Raw genomic sequence first — 26,446 nt, 5'->3', positions numbered from 1 at the left:
GCCTTTTATGCTGTTCCCCACCTTCTTGGCCCCCACTGTCTCCTACAGACTTAAAGCCAAATCACCCTTTAAAGGGGCATTGATCTAGGAGGGAGGCCGAGAGACTGCTGATGGAGGAGAGGACCCATCAAGAAGATGCTCTCTTCTATGGATACGCTTGTTATGACCCCTCTGGAGCAGATGTTGATTTCCAGGATTATTCTGCGGCTGGACCAGGATCCCATTAACCCAGCTGTGGTGTTTGATGGTCTCACTTCTGCCGGTGACCTGGATATCTCACTGTAGTAGGAAATGGAGATCCCTTTGGGGACTCCTCCTTTGGAAGTTACATCCTTTCACTAAGTGTTGAGGAGACAGGCTGAGGTTTTGAAACTACCCTCGCCTTCATCCGCACAAACACAAATGTGTTGATGGAAGTACTGTAGCACTTTGCCGCTTCTTATGAGTTGTTGCTCTCCTTCAGTGACACTTTGACGGACCTAATACTTGCTGCATGCGAGTAACCCACTTTTGCCCCAACAGTGAATAGACTGGTGGTAAGACGTTATAGCCCAGCCCCTGAGGATCTCTACTTCTTGTCTGCACACTTCTCCAGAAAGCTTGGTGATCCAAGCTTCTTGTACTTTCAGGCTGGTGTCTGAACATTCCAAACCACCCTGTCTGGACAGAGTCTAAGCCCCTGGAGACTCGGAGCAAGAAAGCCTTTTCTGTCTGCAGTAACATGTAGGGCCTGATTCACAAAAGTAATCTGAGACAAAATCCTAACTTTACGACTTTCGGTATTCACAAAAGGCATTTAGGAATAGTAAAGTTAGGACTTTACTACTCCTAAATGCCTTTTGTGGATACCGAAATTCGTAAAGTTAGGATTTTGTCTCAGATTACTTTTGTGAATCGGGCCCGTAGAAATCCTTAATTGCTTCGTACCTCTTGGCCAAATATTCACATACCCTGTGGGATGTGATCCGGCTACTTGTCCCTCATGTTCCAGATGACCTTGAGGTTTACTCTTCAGGAGTTGTTAGGGACAGCCATGATGCCTTTTGGGAATAATTAAATTAGGACTGGATTCTGCTGACCGTAACGAGCAGTGGGTTCTGCAGATAGTGGAAAGAGAGTATACTCAACCCTTCCTATTGCCCCCTTCTCATTCTTCCCCATCCTTCTTCCCTCTTCCAAGATCGCCACTCCATCTTACAGCAGGAGTTGGCCATATTGCTTTTAAAAGGAGCAGTGAAGTTGTCTCTAGAGCAGGGCATTGGGCAAGGATGCTTCTAGTAATGCTTTCTTGTTCCCAAGCAGGATGGAGGTCTGCAATCACTCCTAGACCTCAGGATCCCCAGGAAGGTAAGTTCAAGACATTACGTCTTGCACAGTTCCTGTTGGTGCTGGGAGCGGGAGACTGGTTGGTCTTAAGCAATTTGCAGAACGTGTACTTTCATGTTCCGATCATTCAGTCGCATCAGAAGAACTTGCAGCGTGTAGTGAGTTCCGCCCATTACCTATTTGTGGTATTTCCAATAGGAATGACATCAACACCTCAGGGTTTACCAAGGTGATGGCAATGGTTGTGGCACATCTCAGACGTTTGGGGATCTTGATGTTCCCACACCTGGGTGGCTGGCTGATTAAATCATAGTTGCCAGAGGTGGTGACAAGCCATCTGCAGTCTTTAGCAGCTTTGCTGATCAACCTGGCATTTTCTATCAACATGACCAAATCTCACCTGGAGTCCTGTTCATAAGGGCAGTTATGGACACTCCTTTCCCCGTGCATTTTCTTTTTCTTAAATAATTCGAGCTATACAGTGGTGCCATCCTTTCTGGAAGGTGGGCGAGTTCCTGTCCAGATCATCTTGCACCTGTAAGGTCTGGTAGCTTGCTGTATTCTCATAGTCAATCCTGCTCATTGGCACATAGGGGCTCTGCAGTGGTGCCTTCGCAAGACGTGGTTCCCTATTAGGGGAGATCTATTGGACACCATGGTGGTCTCCCAGAATGCTGGAGCAGATCTTGTCTGGTGTGAGAGAACCTTCTCTGCCAGAAGTCCTTCTGTCCCCCTGTAGCCATGGCAACAGTAATGAAGGATGCTGCCACTCTGGTGAGAAGCCTATTTGGATGACCAGGGGTTTCTGGTCTCCAGAAAAGCAGGTACTTCATATCAACGTGCTAGAGCTGCAAGTAAATTGGCTGGCACTCAAAGCCTTCTTTTCCTCCATTCGTTGGCCGTCCATTAAGATCTTATCAGGCCTGGGGCTTTATTAGAGGGGCTTCTCAAGATAGCCATTTGGATTTCTGTAATATAAACAATACTGATAAAGGATAGTTCAAAAGATCATCTGGATGCACAACATCCCCTTCTCCAGGTGAGTTGTATATTTTAGCAATATGATTTAATCAGCTCTCACTGAGAATTGAAACAGCCAATTCAAATGGATTTTCTTTTGAATACTTGGTAGAGTTTACCACTTTCCAAAATAAAATAGGGTCTCTTGATTTGCAAGAAAGCACCAAATCATCCCAGGCCTTGGACTGCAGTTTTTATTTGCTGTTGTTTACGAGATTGCTTATAAACCTGCCTACACTCAGTTATCAATGCCTTGTCTCTGGGCTAACTTTGTAGGGCCTGCCATAGTCTGTTTGTGGCAGTAGAATATGTTTGATTGAACCAGGAATTAGGGGCAGCAGGTACCTCTTATATGTTTTATTAATAAACCTTTGGTTGTATTTACCCCAACAGCACAAAAGCCTCCATAACCATCGTAGGCTTTCGTAGTCACAGACAAGCAACAATCAAAAGGGTCTCAATTGGATGCTACCAGTTTAAACAACAGATAACCCATATCTGCAAGTTTTTTTAACTTACACAGTTGTCAGCCTAGTCCATCTTATTCACCTTGGGGTAGAAAGCACAAACATAAGTAAAATGGACCATCTCTCAGTTAATTCCAAAACTGTGTTAACAAATGTGTTTTTTTGATTGAAGTCTCCTGGTTTCTGTAAGCTGGGCCTGCTCCTGTAACCTGAGGTTTGGGGTTTGCAAAGATGGGCACACCTCCCTTCCTCACTTGGTTTTGCCACCAATTCTCCCGTCCAAAGTGGGGGTCAGAACCGGTGGGACCCAGTTGCTGGGGGACAGCAAAAGGCAGGGACAGTTCACAAAGGTGGCAGGCCTTTGAAACTTCCTCTTCATGGACCCAGCCCATCCTCGGGGAGGAGGTATGACACCTCTGCCCAGGATGGGCTTTGTTTCTGGACACAGAGAGCGGAGGCCCACTACCCAGAGGTTCAGAAACCTGTCTGGTGGTGGCAAATGGCAGGGTATCTCTTAGGAGGTCCTCTGAGTGCATTTTACAATAAATCCCACACTGCCATCAATGTAGGTTTAATGTGCTGAGAGTTTTTCTACCAAACTTCCCTGGTTTCAGTAAAGCCATTACGGAGCTGTGGAGTTCGTTATGACCAACTCCCAGACCATATACTCTTTATGGCTTTACTGTACTTACAATGTCCAAGAATGGACTTAGACCCTGTAGGGGTACAGTGCTCTTGCAACTGTACCCTCATCTGTGATCTAGCGCACCCTGCTAGAGGATGAATTACCTAGGCTACAGGCAGTGGGTTTGAGGCATGGCACACAGGGATGTTTACCATGTCGACTCTTCACTTTTCTCTGAACCAAAACATGCAGCCTGCAATGGATTTTAATGTGCAGGGCCCCTAAGGGTGACACAATATGTGCTGCATCCCTTAGAGGCCTTCCCTAGTCACAGTGCTCTTGGCTTATGTGTGGCCAGAGTGGTGCCAATTTTGGGTACAAAGGTACAGCTTTGGGAAGGAACTCAGGCCCTGGAACCTGATTGGCAGGGACCCAGGACACATCAAGTCAAAGGGCATCAAGTGTCAGGCATTAAGTGGGGATAACCATGCCAAAAGGGTACTTTCCAACACAAACTCCCCCCACCCCAAATGAAAGAGGATGATTATAAACTGTCACAAGAGAGTTTTTTTTGTCTAAGTGGAAAACTCAAGAAAGGCCACCTGCATTGGCATGGGCAGTCCCAGGTCTATGTTTCACTGTAACATCCATTCCCTGTTGGATGAGGGACCAACTCAAAACCTTTCATTTGCATTAGCCATCTGAGAGGACTTTGGTCAATTTGAACTAGGAAGTGAGTACCAAACAGGTATGGTTTCAGCTTCCTCTGGGACCAGACCAGAGCAAAGGCTTCCCTCTCAGTGACACTCCTGCGCTTCTCTCTGGGGAGTAGCCTTCTGCTTAAGAAGGCAACAGGTTGGTCTTGTCCATAATCATTGGTCTGGGATAGGACAGCTCCTATTTCTAGCTCAGCTGCATCAGCTTAGCTTCTTGTAATCTGGAGCCTTGAGAAGAGGTGCTGAGCACATTGCCTCTTTTAGGGTGTCAAAGGTTTTTTCCCAGTTCACTTTCTTGAGCATCTTGTTGGAGGTAAGTTCTGTGAGGGGTGTCACAATGGATCCATGTTCCTTCACAAACCTCCTGTAATACCCATCAAGCCAAGGAATCCCCTGACTTTGTATCTGGGTAGTTGGAGCTTCACAATCCAGAATTGTCTGCATTTTGGGCTGGAGTGGTGGAATTCGGCCTCTACCTACTAGGTGGCCCAAGTATACAACAGTTCCCTGCCGTATCTGGCAATTGAATGCCTCAAATGTTAGGCCTGCAGTTTGCAGAGTCAGTGAAATCTTCCACAGGTTGACCCTGTGATCCCACCAGGAAGAGCTAAACACAGCAATATCATCAAGATAAGCTGCACTAAAGCCTTACACCCCAACAAAGACTTCATTCACCAACTTTTGGAAGGTGGCAGGGGCATTCCTTAGACCAAAGCGCATTACAGTACACTGGAAGTGCCCATCAGGGGTGGAGAATGCTGTATTTTCTTTTGCTACAAGGGCAATGCCAATCTGCCAGTACCCTGCAGTCAAGTTAAAGGTACTGAGACATTGTGCAGCCCGTAACTTATCTATCAATTCATCAGCTCTGGGAATCAGCTGTGAATCTATCTTGGTTACAGCAATGAGGCCTCTGTAGTCCACACATAACCTAATTTCTCTCTTTCCACCCTGTGGATGAGGCTTGGGAACTAGGACCACTTGGCTGACCCTGGATTTCTCAAAAGGCTCAATGACCCCGAACTCCATCAAATTGCTGACCTCAGCCTTGATGCTTTCCTTAACTTGGTAAGAATGGCAATAGATTTTACTATTAACAGGCAAGCGGTCCCCAGTGTCCACATTATGGGTACACCACTAGGTCTGACAAGGGGTTATTTGGTCTCCGTTCGCTATAATGACCATACTTCAGTCCCTCCCTCTCTTGTGAAGAGTGTTCCACCTGGACACTTTATCGCCACTGATAGTGTCTAATATGTTGTAGCGTCTTTTTTTTGCTACGAGGTATGTTGCTGCATTAAGGTACAATTCAACAGTAGTTGATCGCACTCCCATCTAGTTAATCTGGGTGAGATGTCAACTTCGCTCGCCTACATCTTCGCCTACTCTGAGCACCTCTGTTTCTCTTAATCATGGATGCCACCCCACTTAGGTCACTTGATGCCAAGCTGGAGCCACTGGGCCTCAAATCTTTTAAAATTAAATAGCCACCTAACCTAACAAAAAATTCATCGAAATGCCTCAAACACAGAATTCTTAAATCTTATCCACAAACCTTAATCTCTGATCCCTACTTCTGCCTTAAAAGGTTTTCTATAATTAATGATCTCATCTTCTACTCGAAGAGAAGAGCTAAATGGAGGAAAGCATTCCATTTGCTACTCATGATCTCTTCCTCCAAAACATTTGCACACAGACTAAGGCCTTTGGTAATCCCCTCTCCCATTTTCAATGCTGACACTTCCATCACCTTTATAACAATGGGATAATCCTCATCCAAGCTGCTGACCGTCATTTAGGTACTTTTGAAGAAATGTTTTACAACATCAGGAAGTCTATTACTAAAAGCGATCTCAATACTGCAAGTAGGTGGCTTAGCCCCTCATCCCTCTCACAGATCGCCCAAGTGAGCCCGTTACATAGTCCCTCCCACATTTTCACCCCTCCCCGCTCCCTCCTCAGCACCTTCACTCCAAGCAGCTCCCACTTTCCTATCTCCCCTTCTCTGCCAGCGGGATCCGACTCTCACATGATCATAAGTGATCTTATCAAGCTCAATGCCCAGCCCCCTAATCTTGGCAGTCATAGCAATGGTTTGCCCTCTTCCTCTGCCACTACACATACACCTACATCCTGTGCTAGTCCCTGCCTACTCACTACTAATATGTGCTCCACACGTCCCATGGCTCACAAGGTGACCTCCATGAATTCTGAACCCATTTTCCCTAGCTACACTAGTACTGATACAACCCTAGCATCACTTAGTAATCGGCTCAGGAGTCTCGCATCACTCCCTAGCAAGCATATTTATCTTTCCAACTCAACCTCCCCTTCTCTGGATCGCACAGACCAGCAGCATCTGAAGTCCACTATCAAATCTCCCTCCTCACTATTGTGCTTCCCGGATACATGCCTTCTCTTCTGAGCATTACCTTGTCCCCGCTTCTTGCTTAGCTCTGTATCTTGCGGGATCTTCAACTACTTAGGGCTGACCTACAAAAGCTTAATATCATCACCTCGGAGTTGGCTAATGACTTTTTGGCAAATCTTCTTTGTGATTACAGTCTTCACTGGAATGACATTATTGACCCTGCAGTGAATAGCCGCTAAACTTTTCTAGTAGACCTTAACATGATTCTAGTATGTGACAGCCCCACTCACAACTTGAGCTCTTTACTGGAACTTATTATTGCTAAACCCAACTTCATTCAACTTGACTCGATTGTCCTGGGTGATTGGACTGATCCTCACTACACCTCCTTCCACATCATGGAACCTTGGACTAAGTTAAAATCTCAACTTCGAAATGCAGACCTGAATGACATGATACCCCTTAGCAACATGACCTTGCTTCCTCCTACTCACATGTATTGGGTCCCTGACCTCACTGAGCATTACACCAACTCCATATTGAACATTCTAGTCACTATTGCCCCCTTATAACTAAAAAGAAGGTCCATCAAAGACTGCAAACCTTAGTTCAACGAGAGGTTAATTACAGATTCAATCTGAGACTAGCCGAACGATCCTGGAGATACTCGCCGTCTCTTGAACGCCTTATGCTCCTGAGATCTAGGAGGAGCTCTTATAATAAACATATTAGAAGTTCTAAAGCGAACTTCTTCAGAAGCCAGCTAGATAAAGCCAGAAACAGGCCATAAAAGCTTTTTGAATTAAACTCCAATCCAACAGTCTTCTCATTCTTTCACCAACGGCCTCCATTATACAACCAAATTGTGATGATTTTGCGGACTTCTTCCTTGGAAAGATGGATAAGATTTAAACTGATCTGACATCGATGAACAAGCCGGCCCATGCCTAGCTACCCCTCATCCCCTCCCTCCCCCAGTCACCCCCTGCTCCAGGGTACACTCCCCAAAATAGTGCCTCCTGGAGCCTTTTCACACCCTTTGACAAAATCTCCATACTAAAAATACTTCCTATACTTGAACCCTCCAACCACTTCAATGACCCTTTACCCCCCAGTTTCTTTAATAAGAATGAAGAGGTCCCTAGTTCCAATTTGGACCAAGATTGTAAATGGCTCTCTACAGCAAGGTGTGGTTCCTGATTGTCGGAAGCCTGGCCATGTTACACCCATTCTTAAAAGATCTACTGCTGAGCAAGACAACCATAACAACTTCCGTCTAATCGCTAACATTCCTACTCTATCAAAGCTCCTAGAGAAATGTGTCCATGTCAAACTTTGTAGCCACATTGATCAATTCCAGCTTTTTGATCAATTCCAATCGGACTTTCGCCAGGGTCTAAGCAATGAAACGCCCATTACCCACATAATGGATGATGCTCTAAAAATGCTGGATCAGAACGAAGCTTGCCTTCTAATCCTCCCTGACCTTTCGTCGGCTTTTGATAATCAAACATGACAACCTCCTGGATATACTGGAATGCAGGATGAGTCTCTCAGGATCAGTGTTAAACTACTTCTGCTTTATTTCTTCACAACAGATGCAAAGAATTCAAGTCAATCACGCCCTCTCCAACTCTACTCTGATCACTTTGGGGGTCCCACAAGGGTCCTCGCTCTCACACACTCTCCAACCATGTCATGGAGCCCCTAATGCAAATGCTTAAAACAATCTAATATACTCTATCACATGTACGTTGATGATACCAAATTGTACTTGAAAATCTCCTCCCCCAAGATAACAATTCGCTCAATTCAGTCCTATTCAAAACCCAACAATGACTGACTTCCAACCATCCCAAGCTAACCTCCTCCTTATCTCTTCTCCCAAACAGGTGCCTATTGTCATTGAATGCATGAAACAACTTACGGCTCTCAACTATGTTCCAAACATCATCGACTCTACCAGATGTCTCTGAATGATACTTGATAAGGCCCTGAACGTGAAGGAGGAGCACATCAGTGCTGTCACCAAAGGGGCGAACTTCCAAATGAGCTTACTAAGAAAGATATAACCCTTCTTTCCTCCAGAAGACTTCAAGTCTGCTGTTCAAGTGCTAGTCATCTCCAGATTGGAGTATGGGAGTACAACAGTCTGTGGTCTTCTGAGCAACAAGTTTGCACCGTTTAGGGCCTCTTTGAACTCAATGGCTTGGATCATCACAGGATCCAAAAGAAATAACCACATCACACTGGATTTAAAATCTCTAAACTGGCTTCCTTTTGAGGCTAGAATTCATCCTAAAATTGCTTGCATGACCCACAAAGTCCTTCACCTTAACACTCCTCTGCACATCGCCCGGAAACAGGAATTCTCTGTGGTTGCAGATCTTTGAGGAGTTGTAGCACTTTTCTGCTGAAACCACAAACATTTCAAAGAAAGAAAACCTATAACTGAGCCTTCTCCGGTATTGCCCCTAGAATCTGGAATGCCTTGCCTCTGGAAACCAGACTGAATCTCTCCACAACCTCTTGTAAAAAAGAAGTCAAAGCACTTCTTATGCATACTCTCTGCACTTGAAATGTACCTACTCCCCACTGAAACAATGCTCTGAGGCTCCCTCTTCACACGTATGCTCATTTACTGTATTTATGCGGTGTTCCGATACTTCGGTACTCTTGTTTACTCGTTTATCCTGCACGGTCAGATTGTTGATTTACCGACTTGTCTCCCTCTCTGTTATCCTTGTTCTTGTGTGAATGGCTCTGAAACCTACTTGGGTCATGTTTGTGCTATAAAAAACTTTATAAATAAATAAGGAGAAGAGCTGTGCATACTGTTGCAGAACCTGTCGCCAATCAGCCAGCTGTTGGGCAGAGAGGGTGTCTGAATAGACAACTTTATCCACTCACCCATCAAGGGGCTGTAAGAGAATAGGTCCGGGAGTGGTTCCACATGGTTACATCAACGCTGTCACAGAAGAGTTCCAGTCGGTTCGCATTTATCACCCTTTTGGGGGACCTGCTAATGCCCACATCTACAAAGTAGGTGACCTCACTCTTCTTTTCTAGGATAGGGTAAGGGCCACTCCTTTGCCCTGGAAAGCCCTTGGTGCCACCAGACTCCAAAACCCACACCTGCAGCCCTGGTTTAAACTCCATCAGTACAGCTTTCTGGTCATACAAGAGTTTCTGGAGCTCTAGGCTGGCCTCAAGATTTTTGGATGCTTTCTGCATGTACTCTGCCACCCTGGAACAAAATCCTTGTACATAGTCCACCACTTCTTGTTTTAGTACATGATGGGGTTTCTCCCATCCTTCCCTCACAAGAGAGAGTGGTCCCCTTACAGGGTGGCCAAACAGAAGTTCAAAGGGTGAAACCCCTACTCCCTTCTGAGGCACCTCTCTGTAGGCATAAAGCAGGCAGGGTAACAGCACATACCATCCCCTTTTGAGTTTTTTCATGGAGACCCATTATCATACCTTTTTGATGTCTTGGTGAATCTTTCAACAAATCCATTGGTTTGTGGGTGATAAGGTGTTGTGAACTTATAGAACACTCCACACTCATTCCACCTGTGTTTCAAGTATGCTGACATGAAGTTGGAACCTCAGTCTGAAACTACTTACTTAGGAAACCCTACCCTGGTTAAGACAACAATGAGGGCCTTGGCTACACCAGGGGCTGTAGTAGACATAAGGGGAATGGCTTCAGGATACCTGGTAGCTTGATCCACTATTACCTGTATGTATTTAGTTCCTGAGGCTGTGGGAGGTTTAAGTGGACCCACTACATCCACACCTACCCTTTCAAAGGGAATACCAACCACTGGTAGCAGAATTAAGAGGGCTTTGGGTATCCACCTGTTTTGACACTAGCTTGACAAGTGACACATTCGCTTACAAAACCCAACACTTTTTGGGACATCTGTGGCCACTAAAAGTGGCTCTCAACTTTTTCCCACGTTTTTGTGTGGGCCAGATGTTCAGCTAGGGGGATGTCATGGGCCAATGTGAGTAGAAGTTTTCTATACAACTGCGGCACTACCACGCTCCTGTTGGCACCAGGTTTAGGGTCTCTGGCCTCAGTGTAAAGGAGCCTTTCCTCCCAATAGACACTGTGGGAGCCACTGACATCTCCCTGCTCCTATGCAGCAGCCTGCTGCCTCAGGCTCCTATGCTGATCAAGGCATAGCTGTTCCCTAGGGGGTCCCCCTGGGCCCTAGAGCTCTAACTCGTAAGGTTCAATTTCCATGAGAACGAAAACCCGCCAAGGGTAGTACAGAAGTTAGGACGGTTAATAGAAAGGGGGTCTTGGTTAACAATATTGCACAACTGTCAGGCGCATATAACTCGATCGTAAGGAGCTCATAAATTGTAAGAAGCACATTGTTTATAATGGTACTTTTACAGCATTGTGTATTAAAACATAAGCGTGTTTTTGTAATGACCAGTTCATCGTGGAAAACATAGTTTTCAATAACGAAATGTATTAGCATTGTCAGGCTTGACCAAGTAACATGGGGCATAGTGAAATGATTGAGAACATAGCCGGGTTACTGCATGAAGTGTTGAAAATGTTTAAATAAGACTGATAATCATGCATAGATGTATGCTCAGAATGTAATGTTTGTTATTTGTAGATGGATCCCTGATGAAGGTGGTTCCCCACCGAAATGCATTGGATATATATTATTTTCCTTGGATGAAATTTGAATAACATCAATATGAACAAGTAAAGACTTACACATTCAATGAAATAAAATTGAATGTTAACAATCAACGGAATGAAATCATATAATTTATGAAAGGGCTGAATTTCTTGGTCAGCTAAACACCAGTGCCCAAGGGGACAGTTACACTTGTGTGTGTAACTGCTACTTATCAACCAATTTCCATGAGCTCAGTTCCCTCTGGGACTGGCTAGTCCTCTCCCTGAGGAGAGGGGTCCTGATCCTTTTACTGTGTGGAAGCTTTCACCAATCTTCCTACATTTTCCCTTGGGAGGTTGGACCATCATTTCAGGCTCAAACTCCTCTTTTTCACCCAGTACTAGGCATGGTGCTCTTGTTGTCACACTCACTACCTCATGAATTTGCAGCATGGCTGCATGCGTCTTTCTTTCTACCTCAGCCCATGCTGAAGTCTCCAGATCATTTCCAAGCAGACAGGTGAATCCCTCCCCAGTCTAATGTCACCGTAGCCATGGCTTGGTTAGTAGTGACCCTGTCAGCATTAGTAACTGGATAGGTTTTTCCAGTCAGGTACTGCTCTGGGGAAACTGTATGTCTCTCACCATGGTGACAATGGTACATGTATCCCTCGGGGCTTCTACCATAGTCCCATTCACTAAGGTTTATAGCAGGTATCTTTTTTTAAATTAGGGACCAGAAAACCAAAGTGGCTAACCCTCCCTCCCCTTCAGAAACTAGAACAGCCTCAGTGTGGGCTCTGATTTTATCTGGGTACACTGTTGATCCCATGTGGAGATTTGCTACACCAGTAGAGACATGGGGGCGGTGACTAGGGGCATTCTTGTTGGGAAAGGCAGGATCTCCAGTTCGGTGTCCCTTCTTGTTACAGTGGAAATACCATGCCTTAGCAGGATATAGGTTTTCCTGGGAAGAATTCTTGCCACCCCCCTGAACAGGATCTTGTGGGCCTTTAGAAGACTTGTGTTTTATCTTTGAGCTTCTCACCCTCTTTACCCTGGGGAGGCTTTGTAACCCCTTTCTTTTGATCACCTCCAGTGATTGTCTTTGTCACCCTTGTCTTGAGCCAGGGGTCCACCTTCTTTCCCAATTCTTAGGGCAAAATTGGACCTAGGTCTACCAGACACTGATGCAGTTACTTAAAATGGGATTCTTCCTAAACAAATTAAAAAATCCCTCATAATCCTGCACTTAACTTTCAGTCAACCAGTCACCTAGTGTTTTTACTGAGTAGTCTACAAACTCCACCCAGGACTGACTCTAGGATTTCTGAACTCCTCTGAAATTTAATTCTATACTCCTCAGTTGTGAGTCCAAATCCCTCAATCACGGTACCCTTCATGAGTTCATAAGACTCAGCTTCTGCCGCAGTAAAGGTAATTAATATGTCCCTGCACTTACGAGTGATCAGTTTCCAAAGGAGTGTCCCCAGTGAGTCATCCTCCCTTGCCTGGCTACACAAGTCCTTGCAAAGCCTATGAACCATTTGGTGATATTGTCACCCTACTCAAAGTTAGGGACAACCCCTTTGGGGATTTTCGGGCCATGAGACCCTTCCTTCTCTCTGTTCTTTAAATTGCTGCCACGTCTGCTCGTTCTTTTTCTAGAGCTAGGAGCCTAGTCTCTAGCTGTAGTCTTCTGGCCATCCTTGCTAAAAGGTGGTCCTCCTTAGTGAAATTGTCCCCACTGTCTAGTATAGATTCAGCCCTACCTCTGTTTGATCTAGACCCTGTACTCCTTGGTCTGAAGGGGTAGGTCACAAAGTCCCCCTCGTCCCTAGGTAGTTTAGGTGGTAGGTTTAAGACCTCATCATCCTTACTACTGTCCCACACCTGCCTGGATATCTTCTCTTTCAGTAGTTGGGTAGTCCTTACATGCCCTGCCAGAAACTCCAGGAGTTCTGCTCTGGTAGGGTTGGACCCAGTTCTTAGTTTTTTAGCTTTACAGAGAAGCCTTTACTCTCTAATGTCTAGGCTGGAGTAAGGGATGAGGTTGAACTCCTCAGCCATTTTCCTTGGATTGCTCATTATGTTATTAAAGGTGAGTTCTTTTTAGAAGACCTACACAAAACGTTCCAAGTACTTCCCCCCCTAACTTCAATGAGTTTTAAGGGTTCTACAAAATACTACGGGGACTTAATCCAAGGCCTTAACAAGACTTTTAGAAATTTGAAAAATAGTCACTTCAAAAAATGAGTTGTACTGAAGTCAAGTGTTGGATTCTTGTCATGTGATCAGGTGTTGACTAAGTCATTCCAACAAAAGCAAAATCATAGATCCCATCACTAAACCCTCAATGTAGAGAGATGACTTTGCATATGCTATACCAAAGTAAGGTATAGTGTTCACAAAATCTAAGGGATCCCCAGAGGTATACCAGAGGCTAAATTAGATAATCACTAAGTGCTCTTTTTGTGGTAGTGTGGTTGAGCAGTTAGGCTTTTCTGGAGGGTGTGTTAAGCATTTATTGTATTCACTCAATCAAGACTGAAGGCACGCACTTAGAGACAGAATCCAGACCAATTTGGAAAGCATAGAAAATGTATACTTATGTTTTAATTTCTAGAAACTAGCAGGACTTGGTACAGGCAAGTAGAATATACTTTCAAATACAAATCTTTACAAGGAAATGCAATTGTGAATGGAATTGGAATAATTGCAGGTTGTAGGTTTGTATTTGCCTTTAAATGGTTTAGAATACATAGCAATTACTTTTGATTACCTTAAGATTACTTTTTAGTTACTTTGAGTTCTTGGGTGATATGCTGAGATATCTCACACTGGGTCTTACAAGAGACCGGTAATATGGCCATTTTTGGTTTAAAGCACAGTTACTTTTCTTTTATACAAGAACAGTTCAACACAGAACATTTTAGGAATAAAAATCATAGCATTGGTTCCTATGGGATCAAAGAAGGTTATCGGTTTGCAGGTAAGTAACCGATCTGCTAGAAGAGTTTTGGGGGGTTAGAACCAAGTTTCCCCAAGGTTCAAGTAGGCACTCAAATTGCACCACCATCTGCAATGTGCAAGGGGGCTAATGTTAGCCAATAGGGCTAAGGGGGTCTTCAGTCAAGGGCTGCTTACGAGCAATCCACTCAGGTGTGGGAGCAAAGCTCCTGTAGTTAGGAGAAGCACTGCAGGGGCCAACAAGCAGAACAGGAGCTTCATCACCAGCGGCATGGGGCAGCCGGATGCAGAGTGCCAAAAAGACCACAGAAGCCCTGTGGTTTTCAATCTAGATCTCAAGTTTGAAGAAAATGATGCAGGGTCAGGCAGGGAGGTTCACTGAAGGTAACCACCGGCAGGAGAGGTACGTTGGGTTCTTAAGGGGAAGCCTGGACACAGTTTGTTGGGCTGGCCAAGACTGTAGAACATGGGGTGCAGGAGTGTTGTTAGGCATCGGATCTTCAAACCAGCTCCATTTGGGGGGACCCTACAGGTAGAGGCAGCAGGCATCGGTCTGAAGCTCAAGGTAGTCAGGGATCACCAGATCCCAGGTCAGGGTCACTGGGAAGGCCTCCTCATGGTGTTGGATCACTTGAACTCGGGCAGAGCCGCCTAGATCTAGGTTCTGTGTTGGGGTCTTTGTTGTGCAAATACGGTGCTCATGGGAGCCAGAGCATCCCAGATGAATGCAGAGCAGGTCTTCTTGATTCTGGCTGGCTGCCGGACATGGTGGGATTTCCCTGTGAGCAGGTCAAAGTCGGGACAGGCCGATAGGGCTGAGGCCAAAGCAGTTGGTGCCATACTCTTCCTTCCTTGAATCTGAGGAGGCAAGGTTCAGGATCACCTTTAAATGATAAATTGAGGAGTGTTACAGGTGTGTGTAGGTCATGACCAATGGGTTTCTTCCTAGGGGTAAGTACAACCCCCTAGTATGCCACCCTCCTGAGGGAGGGTCCATGAGCGTCTCTCGAATTGGCTGTGTCCAAGCATCTTCAAGATGGAGGGGACCAAGATATGTGCTTCACCTCACTTCCCCTACCTGAGGGGTGGAGTTGGCATAGATGGGCCCACCTCTCTTCCTCACTTGGTTTTCCCATCAATTCTCCCGCCCAAAGTGAAGGCCAGACCGATGAGAGCCAATTGCTGGGGGCAGCACAAGGTAGGGACAGCTCACAAAGGTGGCAGGCCTTTGAAGCTTAGCCTTCATGGACCCAGCCCATCCTGGGGGAGTAGGCATGACAACTCTGCCCAGGATGGGCTTTGTGTCTGGACCCAGAAAGCAGAGGCCCTCTACCCAGGTGTCCAAAACCTGTCTGCTGGTGGCAAATGCGGTAGGCATTCAGTAACCACACCCGGGCTGGTCTTTTTTCAGGGGGCACCTCTAAGATGCCCTTTGAGTACATTTTTAATTAAATCACACACTGGCATCCGTGTGGGTTTAATGTGCTGAGAAGTTTGATACCAAACTTTCCAGGTGTCAGTAAAGCCTTTATGATGTTGTGGAGTTTGTAATGACCAACTCCAAGACCATATACTCTTTATGGCTTTACTGCACTTACAATTTCTAAGAATGGACTTGGACATTGTAGGGGGTACAGTGCTTTTGTAACTGTACCATCACCTGTGCTCTAGTGCACCCTGCTAGAGGAGTGACTTACCTAGGCCACAGGCAGTGGGTGGCAGGCATAGCACACAGGGATGTGTGCCATGTCAACTCTTCACTTTTCTCTGCTCCAAAACATGCAGCCTGCAGCTGGCAGTGTGTGGGTGTTATGATGCAGGGTCCCTAAGGGTGGCACAATAGGTGATGCAGCCCTTGGAGGCCTTCCCTGGTCACAGTACTCTTGGTACCCCTGGTACCTTTTACAAGGGGTTTACCTGTGGTCAGAGAGGAGCCAATTGTGGGTACAAAGGTAATTTTTTGGGAAAGAACAGAGTCCCTGGGAACCTAATTGGCAGCAATCCAGGGCCTTCATTGTGCTGGTAAAATTAATCTCGGCAGATGGAATATGTGCTTGTACATCCTCATAAGGATGTACAAGTACATATTCCGCCTGCCGAGATTTACCTTACCAGCACAAATAAGGCTTGAGTTTGTCTTGATAAAACAAACTCTGGCTAGGCAGGGGATTTTCCAAATATTTGCCATATGAATCGGACTGTGATGGTGTAATGGCTGCCTTTTTGCTAGCTCTTTGGAGAAGGAGAATGATGGAGAGTGACTCCAGCCTATCACCCCCATAGCATAGGGATTAGGTCGATAGACAGGGACCCTGTCTTACATATATTAGGGCATTTTCGTACCATTTTCCTTAAAGTAAGGCTTATGAATTTAAGTTAGGGGATAGATATATAAGTATTAGTTATGATTTGCTCATTTACTAACATGCTGGGCTATTATCTATGGAGCTATGCATATTGTGGGCTCCGTAGGCCTTAAACGAGACAGACTCCATTTTGCTTTCTGCCCGGTAGCTCGAGAAGGCTTTCTAGGTGAAGTGTAATGTTTTAGTTTCAAGCTGTTGTTCGCTTGGAGAGAACCGGTTCAGGCTGACCCTTATCGAAGGAATGTATTTTTCTCCACTCCGAAGACACAACTTCAGGCCGGCCGGCTGGGAAAGTGTCCTTGGTACGGGGAGGTGCAAGAATTTGGTGGGCGGCAGGTTACTGGCCGTGAATTTCCATGAAGGAACGGGCTTTGATATTAGCGAAGGTGTTAGTCAGTTTGTCAGTTAGTCCGTAGGCGGCATCTAGCCGTTAGCATCTCTGCCATTATTCATCTCATGGTGGACAAGTCGCCATCTTTGAAGTCGGAGAAAGATTTAAGACCGAAACTCTCTGAGAAAGACTGAACGAGAAGCAGCGCGGAGCGCACTGACAGAGAGAGAGAGAGAGAGAGACGGTAGCTAATAATCAGCAAGGTTCCGGTGTCCTGAAGGGAAGCAGACGAGGTTGAGCCTAGCGGTGCAGACGTGTACTTGTGACGGCTGGGGTGTGACTGCAAGGCGAGCCAGGATACAGAGACGAGAAGGGAACCTAGATGACTGCCGAGTCCAGACTTCCCACTAATAAGGTGACCTCTGTCTAAACTTTAATAGAATGTGCACTCTAATCTTTACCTTTTCTTTGCAGAATGTCTGTTGCATAGTAATGTGATTGGTGTCTATTGTTAATAAATACCCTAATTCTTATAGAATTATTGTGTACCTGGTGTTCATGTTCAATCCTGGTAAACTACATTCCTAGTTGAGAGTTGTTTATGTGAACGGATGAGAAATCCCGATCAGGTAAATGGTGATCAAATAAAGAGGGAGTGAGTGGACCTGTGATGTCAAGAGCAGGGAGTACACTATACAATTTGGAACTATATTCAAAGTTATTATTATTATAGTTTTACCCCGGGTAGGTAACTGAGACTTGGTCCCGATAACTGTTCATAGGAATGTGGTCGTCGTTGATATACGGCGTTAGTGAGAACACTGGGGAGGACTACCAGTGCCGATACCCACAGGATTGTGGCTTGAATAAGTGAGAGCGCTAGGGGGTCGAACTAGCGTGGAGATCGACAGGATTGTTGGTCGTTTGGAAACGGGAGCATTGGGTTCTGCAGGCCCATGTGTAGTCGCACCGGATTGTGCGCAATATCTGCCCTAGGGTAGACCGGTCTGGGTCGGGGTGGCCGCGAGACCAACTGATGTGAATAAGATATTGTAGAAAATTCCTACATGTATATTATCATTCCCCATCCTTAGGTGCGACCTGTATATATATCTGTAAATCTATCCATTGTGAATACGATCTGAGGAGGGAAGGTGAGTACGTTTTGGCTGGGTCATAGGGGCCCCTGGGGGCTGATCCCATCTAAACAGAAAATCCAGCCATAACATCTGGCGTCACGAACTGTTTACGAAGCCTGTGTGCATTGTGTTGTTTTAATCTTGTTGGTTTGCGCTCGGCTTATACGTATTAATTTTGTTTATAATTGTGTATATAATTTTTTGTGTGTCATTATGTTTGCGAAAAAATCATCGTCGGTTTTCAAATTACCGATTCAGATTCCCGGCTGGGAATGTACCCCTTACGAGGCCTTGGCCCGTGAGTGGGCTGATTCTACTGGTTTGAGTGAAAATTGGTCTTCATGCTTGGAGCAGGCGGAGCCTGCCGATGTGGTATCGTGCTTGCAGAAAGCGCCAGTAGTGAAGGGTGATGAGCTTCCTATTTTAGGACGCAGAGGGTGGATTGTTCTTAATGCATACAGAATATTGCATGAGAAGTTTGTTCAGCTACAGAAGCGGTTTAAAGATATGGAAGGACAGTGTGTTGAATTACAAAATGCACATACTCTGTTGCGTTGTCAAAATAAATTGCTTGCCGACAAACTTGAGACATATCAGACCATTGCTAAAAGAGCTGCGGTCCGTATTGCACGATATAAGTATAAACATCGTCGTGGTCGTGTATCTACACGCAAAGTGCGTATGGTTGTAGCGAAAGCTGGAATGGATTGGAACCCCGATGAGTGGGACGGTAATATCTGGGATTCTCATACTTCTGACTCCTCGGCAGAGGAGGGTGATAAGCGCGAGTCTTCTCGCTCCGGACGTGATTGTAAATCTGCTTCGTGTATTGATATGGGTCCCGACACGACCGTGCTCGTTCTTCCCGTTCGGATGACGTGGCTTGCACTGATTGTGCTACTAAATCTAAGATGCGGGCTTCCTCGGAAGCTCTTCCTGCAGTTTCTGCTCACCCGATTTTTCGACGAAAGTTACAACAGGCCCCTGGTAATCCGGGTGGTATTGCTCTTGATTGTATTGAAGACTTTACTCAACAGGAGGTTAGTGACATTTTGCAACGATTTCGACAACGGCCTGGTGAGGCCTTGCTTACCTGGATGGTGCGTCTTTATGAACTTGGCGCTGCCGGTATTATGCTCGATGTTGTTGATTGCTTATGATTTTGCTCTTTGAGTTCTGATTCTACGATTCAGGATCATTTTCGGAATTATAATGGTGCTGGTCAAATTTCTTTGCTCCAGCTTGCGTCCGACGGCTGTAATCATAAATATCCAACTGAATCTGATTGGCCTACTGATGAGAAACCGTGGTACACTCTGCGCGATGCGTCGCAACGTTTAAAAGAGGAAGTCATGAAAACGGCTATCTTTCTTAGTACTGCTGATAAACTTTTGGATGGTCTTTTAACATCTTCTGTGCGTAATCGCATTATACGTTCTTCTCCTGTTGCTTACAAGCAGGCCATGATGACATTATTGATTAACCAAACTGGCAACCCTTTGTCTGTTGTGCTTGAATCTGTTCGTCAGCTTGGTGAGCTGGGTGAATGGTTTAAACCTGAAAGACAATCTCGGCCTGAGGGTCGTACTGGTGGTGACTATAAGTTCTCTAGACGTGACATGTTCCTTGCTCTCATTGCTGATGGTGTCAAAAAGGAAGACATTGATGGTGAACCTAATAATCGCTTATGGGACATGTTTCGTAAGCGTGGTCTGGATCGAAAGGAGGGTGCCCGTCGTGTGCGAAAGAATGAGTATGATCGTGGTTCGGATGACAGTGGTGACGAGAGACGACGTGTGAATTCTGATCGCCGTGATGATCGGCGCTATGAACGTGATGGATCCCCTCGTCGTAATGATGGAAGGGGGAGAGAGGATGATCGTGAAAGAGGAAGTGATGATCGTGTTTCTAACAGACGACGAGATGCAAGGAGTTATTCCCCTGACGTACGAAAGAGGGAGGATCGTAACAGACTCTCTGACCGTAATTCACAACTTTTTGAGCCTGACACTAATCCGTTTCGTACTGGAGACGGATATGAACAAGACATTCTAATACCAAAGAAAACCGAGAGTATTTACCCTGATTTGTCTTGGTTGACAGAGCGCAGGAAAAATTACTAGGAAATAGGTCAAGCTCCGGTACGCAAGTGGGCCCACAGAGATTACAGACCCTATGTAGATATTGAGATTTTTTGGAAACATCGTAATATCCAAAGGGCCCGAGCATTAGTTGATACTGGGGCGGAGGCCACTTTAATTCATGGTAAATCGAGAAAGTTTCATGGACAGTCCTTTACGATTACTGGTCTGGGTGGTAAAGAGACACCCGCGGTTCAGACTGCACTCGAAATTAAAATTGGTAGAATCCCTCGTAGAGAATACTCTGTGTTGGTTGTGCCACTTTTGGAATACATTATTGGAATTGACATTTTGAAAGGTATGACTTTGCATTTGGATGATGGATACTATCAATTTGGTACACGACAGTACATTTCGACCAGACCCGTACGGGTTGGCCGTTTACGCATGCCACCTATTAAAATACCTTTAGCAACGAAAGTGATTTCTCAAAAGCAATATCGCATCCCAGGTGGTCATGAAGAAATTACCGCTACGATTCAGGATTTGGTTGACGCAGGAGTCATTACTCCGGTCACATCTGCTTGGAATAATCCCGTTTGGCCCGTGCGCAAAAGTGATAATTCTTGGCGCATGACTGTTGATTATCGAGAATTGAATACAAATACGCCTAAATTGACTGTTGCAGTGCCTGACATCGTCACACTGATTGAGAGAATTCAAAAGCATCCAGGTACGTGGTATGCTTCCATTGATATTGCTAATGCATTCTTTTCAATTCCGATTGCCCCCGAATGTCAAGAACAATTCAGTTTCACATGGAATGGACGTCAAATGACGTTCCGGAGTCTTCCTCAAGGCTATGTACATAGTCCTACGATCTGTCACCGGCTGGTGGCGGAACATTTGTCTGAAGTGCCCACGAATCCACAAGTTCAGGTTTGTCATTATATTGACGACATTTTGATTCAAGGTGAAACGCAAGACCAGGTGCAGTCCCATTTAGATCAGATCATTGACTGTTTGCGAGCGAAAGGCTGGGAAATTAATCCTGACAAATTACAAACTCCATCCCAAGCTGTGAAATTTTTAGGAATCAATTGGCATGAGGGTCACAGAGAAGTGATTCCACAGGTTAAACGAAAAATACTTGATTTTGCTGTTCCCAGGAACAGGAAAGAAGCTCAATGCTTTATTGGTTTGTTTGGATTTTGGCGTCAGCATATTCCCCATTTGAGTCACATTTTAGCTCCACTGTATCGAGTCACTCGTAAGAAGAATGCGTTTGAATGGGGTGAACCTCAACAGACTGCTTTTAATTCGGCTAAAGAAGCTATTCAGTATGCTCTGGATTTGTGGCCTGTGAGTGAAGGTGATGTGGATTTGAATGTGTCTGTGGAAGGCCTGTATGCCAATTGGAGTTTGTGGCAAAAGCAGGGCAGACATAAAGTGCCATTGGGTTTTTGGACTAAAAAGTTACCTGAGGCTGGTGAGCGTTACTCACCTTTTGAAAAACAGTTGCTTGCTTGTTATTGGGCTCTGGTGGATACCGAGCAATTGACCTTAGGCCATGCTGTGATTTTAAGGCCCGAAATTCCCATTATGCAGTGGGTTTTGAGTTCACCTAAATCCCATCGAATTGGACATGCTCAGGAGGCTAGTGTGATTAAATGGAAATGGTACATTCAGGACAGGGCACGTGTGGGTCCGAAAGGTGTGGCGGTTTTACATGAGCGAGTGGCGCAGGCGCCCTCCAATGAGATTGAAAGTGAGTGTTCGGTGCCCGTAGTGCAGGAGTCTCCCGTGACGTGGGGTAAATCATTTGATGATCTGTCCGCGGAGGATAGAAAACATGTGTGGTTTACGGATGGTTCTGCGAAATTCATTGGTGACAAAAGACATTGGAAAGCTGTCTCTTATAACCCGATCACACAGAAATTATTAAGCACAACTGGAGACGGTAAGAGTAGTCAATATGCAGAACTCTATGCAGTTTACCAAGTTTTGAAACAGGAACTACCTGGTACATGTCATATTTTCACTGATTCCTGGTCCACTGCAAATGGACTAGCGGTGTGGTTGCCAACTTGGCATTCTCATAATTGGGAATTGCATTCGAAGGAACTGTGGGGCAAGGAGCTGTGGCAAGAAATTTGGGAGTTGCTCCCGCAGAGTACTGTAACAATCTTTCACATGGATGCTCATGCTCCAATTGACTGCCTTGACAAATTTTTCCATAATATTGCAGATGAACAGTCTAAAATTTCTGAGGCAGTGGTTGACATGCAGGATTCTGATTTGGCGGGATTGGCGAAGTGGGCCCATCAGAAAGCAGGACATTTTGGAGAGAAAGCCACTAGCAGGTGGGCTGCCGATAGAGGGATTCATATTCCTTTTTCTTTAATAAAAGATGTCATTCTACATTGTCCCATTTGTCAGCATTCTAGGAAAAAAGAGGTGCCTCAGATTGTTCGAGGTCACTTACATCGAGGTAAATTGCCCGCCCAAATTTGGCAGATTGATTACATTGGTCCGCTCCCTATGAGCAGAAATTGTCAATATATTTGCACAGTGGTTGATACTTATAGTGGCCTTTTGGTCGCTTTCCCTTGCAAGAATGCTACCCAAGTGAATACAATTAAAACCCTGGAGCTAATTATTCTGTACTATGGTGTCCCATTCCAAATTCAATCAGATAACTCATCCCACTTTCGTGGAAGATTGGTGCAAGAATTCTGTACGGAAAATAATATTGATTGGGTGTTTCATATTCCATATTACCCACAAGCTTCAGGATTGATTGAGAGAATGAATGGCTTGTTGAAAGAACAGTTGCGCAAGTTGACTGATGACCGTTACAGCCAGTGGAGAGATGTCCTACTTCAAGCTTTGTTAATTTTAAATAATCGTCCTTTGTTGCATGCTGAATCTCCTTTAATGCGTTTGTTTCCTCCACATGTTGATGCGAAACCGAATTCTATATCAAATACTGTTATGTATTGGGAAATTACCCCCGGTGCTCTGGCTCCATGTAGAGCTACCCCTGGTTCTGCAGGCCTCGACCTGCATGCTTTAAATGATGCTAAATTCCCAGGAAAGGATCGAATCATTGTTGAAACTGGCATTGGTGTCTGTATACCTGCCGGTAGCTTTGGATTAATTGCCCCTAGATCTGGCCTGGCCCTGAAAGGTGTACAAGTGCTCGGAGGAGTAATTGACAGTGATTATCAGGGAGAGATTAAGGTTCTCCTGCTTAATAGCAGTGAGACGGATTTGTTCATCAAAAAGTCTGACCGTGTTGCTCAATTACTGATTATGCCTGTCTTCAGTGGTGAGATCAAAAAAGGCTCTGCCCCAACGTTGCTAACTGTGCGAGGACAAAAAGGCTTCGGATCGTCTGATCTTCCTGGAGCTAAGATATGGGTGCAATCGCCTAAAAATCCTCCTGAACAGGCTGATATTATTGCGACCGGTCATGACAACACCGTTTTGGTGATGAAGCCAGGGAAAGATGGCTGGGAAGCTGTCCCAGCTGATAAATGTTACTTACGAGAATGATTAAGGCCTGTGTTTCTATTGTTTCAGATCATTCTTTGGATTGCTGCTGCAGGATGTGTCGGCGCTGGACTCCTTTTGGCCTGTTACGCCGGGAGAGGAGAGGATCTACCGACGCCGGTTGATGGGATAATACGAGCCCCGCGGTCTGCGTGGATGTCGTCAACTAACTTTTGGATTACACTCGCCAAGCGGGTGACGAACTCTCCACATTTCTGCCTTACCCCCATGAAGTCCGTCACTGACATTTTAGCGACCTGTTTGGTTGCTGTCCCTGCATCCACCGAAACTCTACGTCATATTTTTAATATATCTAATGCTCGACCTAATGTTATTCTGGGCGACTTCGCGGCCCATGAATTCTGTCCCTCATGTACTGCTCTTCCAGATCTTGATGTCCCTATTCATTCCCGTATTACTACTTTTAATATTACCCCTGGAGACCTATGCTTTATCATGACTTGCGACCCAAAAGCTATTACTGAGTGCTTGAAGCTTAAGCTCCGAGCCGCTACTTCCTTTTCAGCTCATCAACGTTTGTTATGTTCAAAGAGACTTCCGAATTCATGTCTTTCAGTTAAAAATAATATGACATGTAAACGATTATTAGTAGCCACTAGCCATTATCGTTCAATGCTATCACCAGCTGGATGGCTCTTTTCCTGTGGGAATTCATCTTGGCCCTATATTCCTGCGAATATTTCTGGTGGCCCATGTGCCATCACTAGATTGAGTTTGTTAATGTTTTCTTCACATCCTACTTCACATTCCCGTATTGTACGTGATTCAATGTCATTGCATGAAGATTGTGATTCCTCTGTTCATCTCTATTCTAGATCAGAGTACCTTGGTTTAGCTTTTTCTATTATTGGAGTGCCTGCATTGGCCGTTTATAATGCCAAAACAATCGGCAAAATGGCCTGCTGGATGGTTAAGTCCATTAACCAAACGTCTACTGTTTTATCTGATCTCTTATTAGACGCCCAAGGTGAACGTCGAGCTATTTTGCAGAATAGGGCCGCTATTGATTATCTCTTGTTGAAACATGGACATGAATGTTCTGATTTTGAAGGTCTATGCTGTTTTAATTTGTCTGACCATTCTAAAGCTATCCAATCCCATATTGACAAACTCCATGACTTGACTGCAGAAATTAGACAACATATAGATCAGGGTTTCTTTGACTGGCTTTTTAATTGGCTCCCTGACATGCATTCCTTACGACAGATTTTAGGGGGGATTATTGTCGCTATTTGTGTCCTAATAGCTATTTGTTGCTTGAGTCAGTGCATCCCTTCCCTGCTGCAATTCTTTAGACTTAGTAAGGGTCGTAGATCAGTTAGTTTTGTTTCATATTATTCTTCTACCGATGTTAGTTCCATTTAGTTTGTGGTTAATAGACTGGAGTCAAGGGGTGTAATGTAATGGCTGCCTTTTTGCTAGCTCTTTGGAGAAGGAGAATGATGGAGAGTGACTCCAGCCTATCACCCCCATAGCATAGGGATTAGGCCGATAGACAGGGACCCTGTCTTACATATATTAGGGCATTTTCGTACCATTTTCCTTAAAGTAAGGCTTATGAATTTAAGTTAGGGGATAGATATATAAGTATTAGTTATGATTTGCTCATTTACTAACATGCTGGGCTATTATCTATGGAGCTATGCATATTGTGGGCTCCGTAGGCCTTAAACGAGACAGACTCCATTTTGCTTTCTGCCCGGTAGCTCGAGAAGGCTTTCTAGGTGAAGTGTAATGTTTTAGTTTCAAGCTGTTGTTCGCTTGGAGAGAACTGGTTCAGGCTGACCCTTATCGAAGGAATGTATTTTTCTCCACTCCGAAGACACAACTTCAGGCCGGCCGGCTGGGAAAGTGTCCTTGGTACGGGGAAGTACAAGAATTTGGTGGGCGGCAGGTTACTGGCCGTGAATTTCCATGAAGGAACGGGCTTTGATATTAGCGAAGGTGTTAGTCAGTTTGTCAGTTAGTCCGTAGGCGGCATCTAGCCGTTAGCATCTCTGCCATTATTCATCTCATGGTGGACAAGTCGCCATCTTTGAAGTCGGAGAAAGATTTAAGACCGAAACTCTCTGAGAAAGACTGAACGAGAAGCAGCGCGGAGCGCACTGACAGAGAGAGAGAGAGAGACGGTAGCTAATAATCAGCAAGGTTCCGGTGTCCTGAAGGGAAGCAGACGAGGTTGAGCCTAGCGGTGCAGACGTGTACTTGTGACGGCTGGGGTGTGACTGCAAGGCGAGCCAGGATACAGAGACGAGAAGGGAACCTAGATGACTGCCGAGTCCAGACTTCCCACTAATAAGGTGACCTCTGTCTAAACTTTAATAGAATGTGCACTCTAATCTTTACCTTTTCTTTGCAGAATGTCTGTTGCATAGTAATGTGATTGGTGTCTATTGTTAATAAATACCCTAATTCTTATAGAATTATTGTGTACCTGGTGTTCATGTTCAATCCTGGTAAACTACATTCCTAGTTGAGAGTTGTTTATGTGAACGGATGAGAAATCCCGATCAGGTAAATGGTGATCAAATAAAGAGGGAGTGAGTGGACCTGTGATGTCAAGAGCAGGGAGTACACTATACAATTTGGAACTATATTCAAAGTTATTATTATTATAGTTTTACCCCAGGTAGGTAACTGAGACTTGGTCCCGATAACTGTTCATAGGAATGTGGTCGTCGTTGATATACGGCGTTAGTGAGAACACTGGGGAGGACTACCAGTGCCGATACCCACAGGATTGTGGCTTGAATAAGTGAGAGCGCTAGGGGGTCGAACTAGCGTGGAGATCGACAGGATTGTTGGTCGTT

General features: G+C 45.1%; 1 protein-coding gene and 1 long non-coding RNA gene across 4 annotated transcripts in view; both read left to right on the top strand.

Moving 5' to 3' along the window:
* Positions 1-26,446, top strand: part of LOC147678958 (allantoinase, mitochondrial-like) — a 394,121-nt gene that overhangs the window by 287,879 nt on the left and 79,796 nt on the right. The window lies entirely within an intron of this gene.
* On the top strand, positions 22,309-26,059 carry LOC147678959 (uncharacterized). The gene is made up of 2 exons (XR_015300858.1): positions 22,309-22,423; positions 23,646-26,059. It is a non-coding gene; the product is annotated as an uncharacterized LOC147678959 (long non-coding RNA).

This window comes from Lissotriton vulgaris, chromosome 11 (genome assembly GCF_964263255.1).
Source record: "Lissotriton vulgaris chromosome 11, aLisVul1.2, whole genome shotgun sequence".
In the NCBI taxonomy this organism is placed as follows: domain Eukaryota; kingdom Metazoa; phylum Chordata; class Amphibia; order Caudata; family Salamandridae; genus Lissotriton; species Lissotriton vulgaris.
The sequence above is the reverse complement of the archived record's forward strand: the minus strand, read 5'-3'. Positions and strand labels throughout refer to the sequence as shown.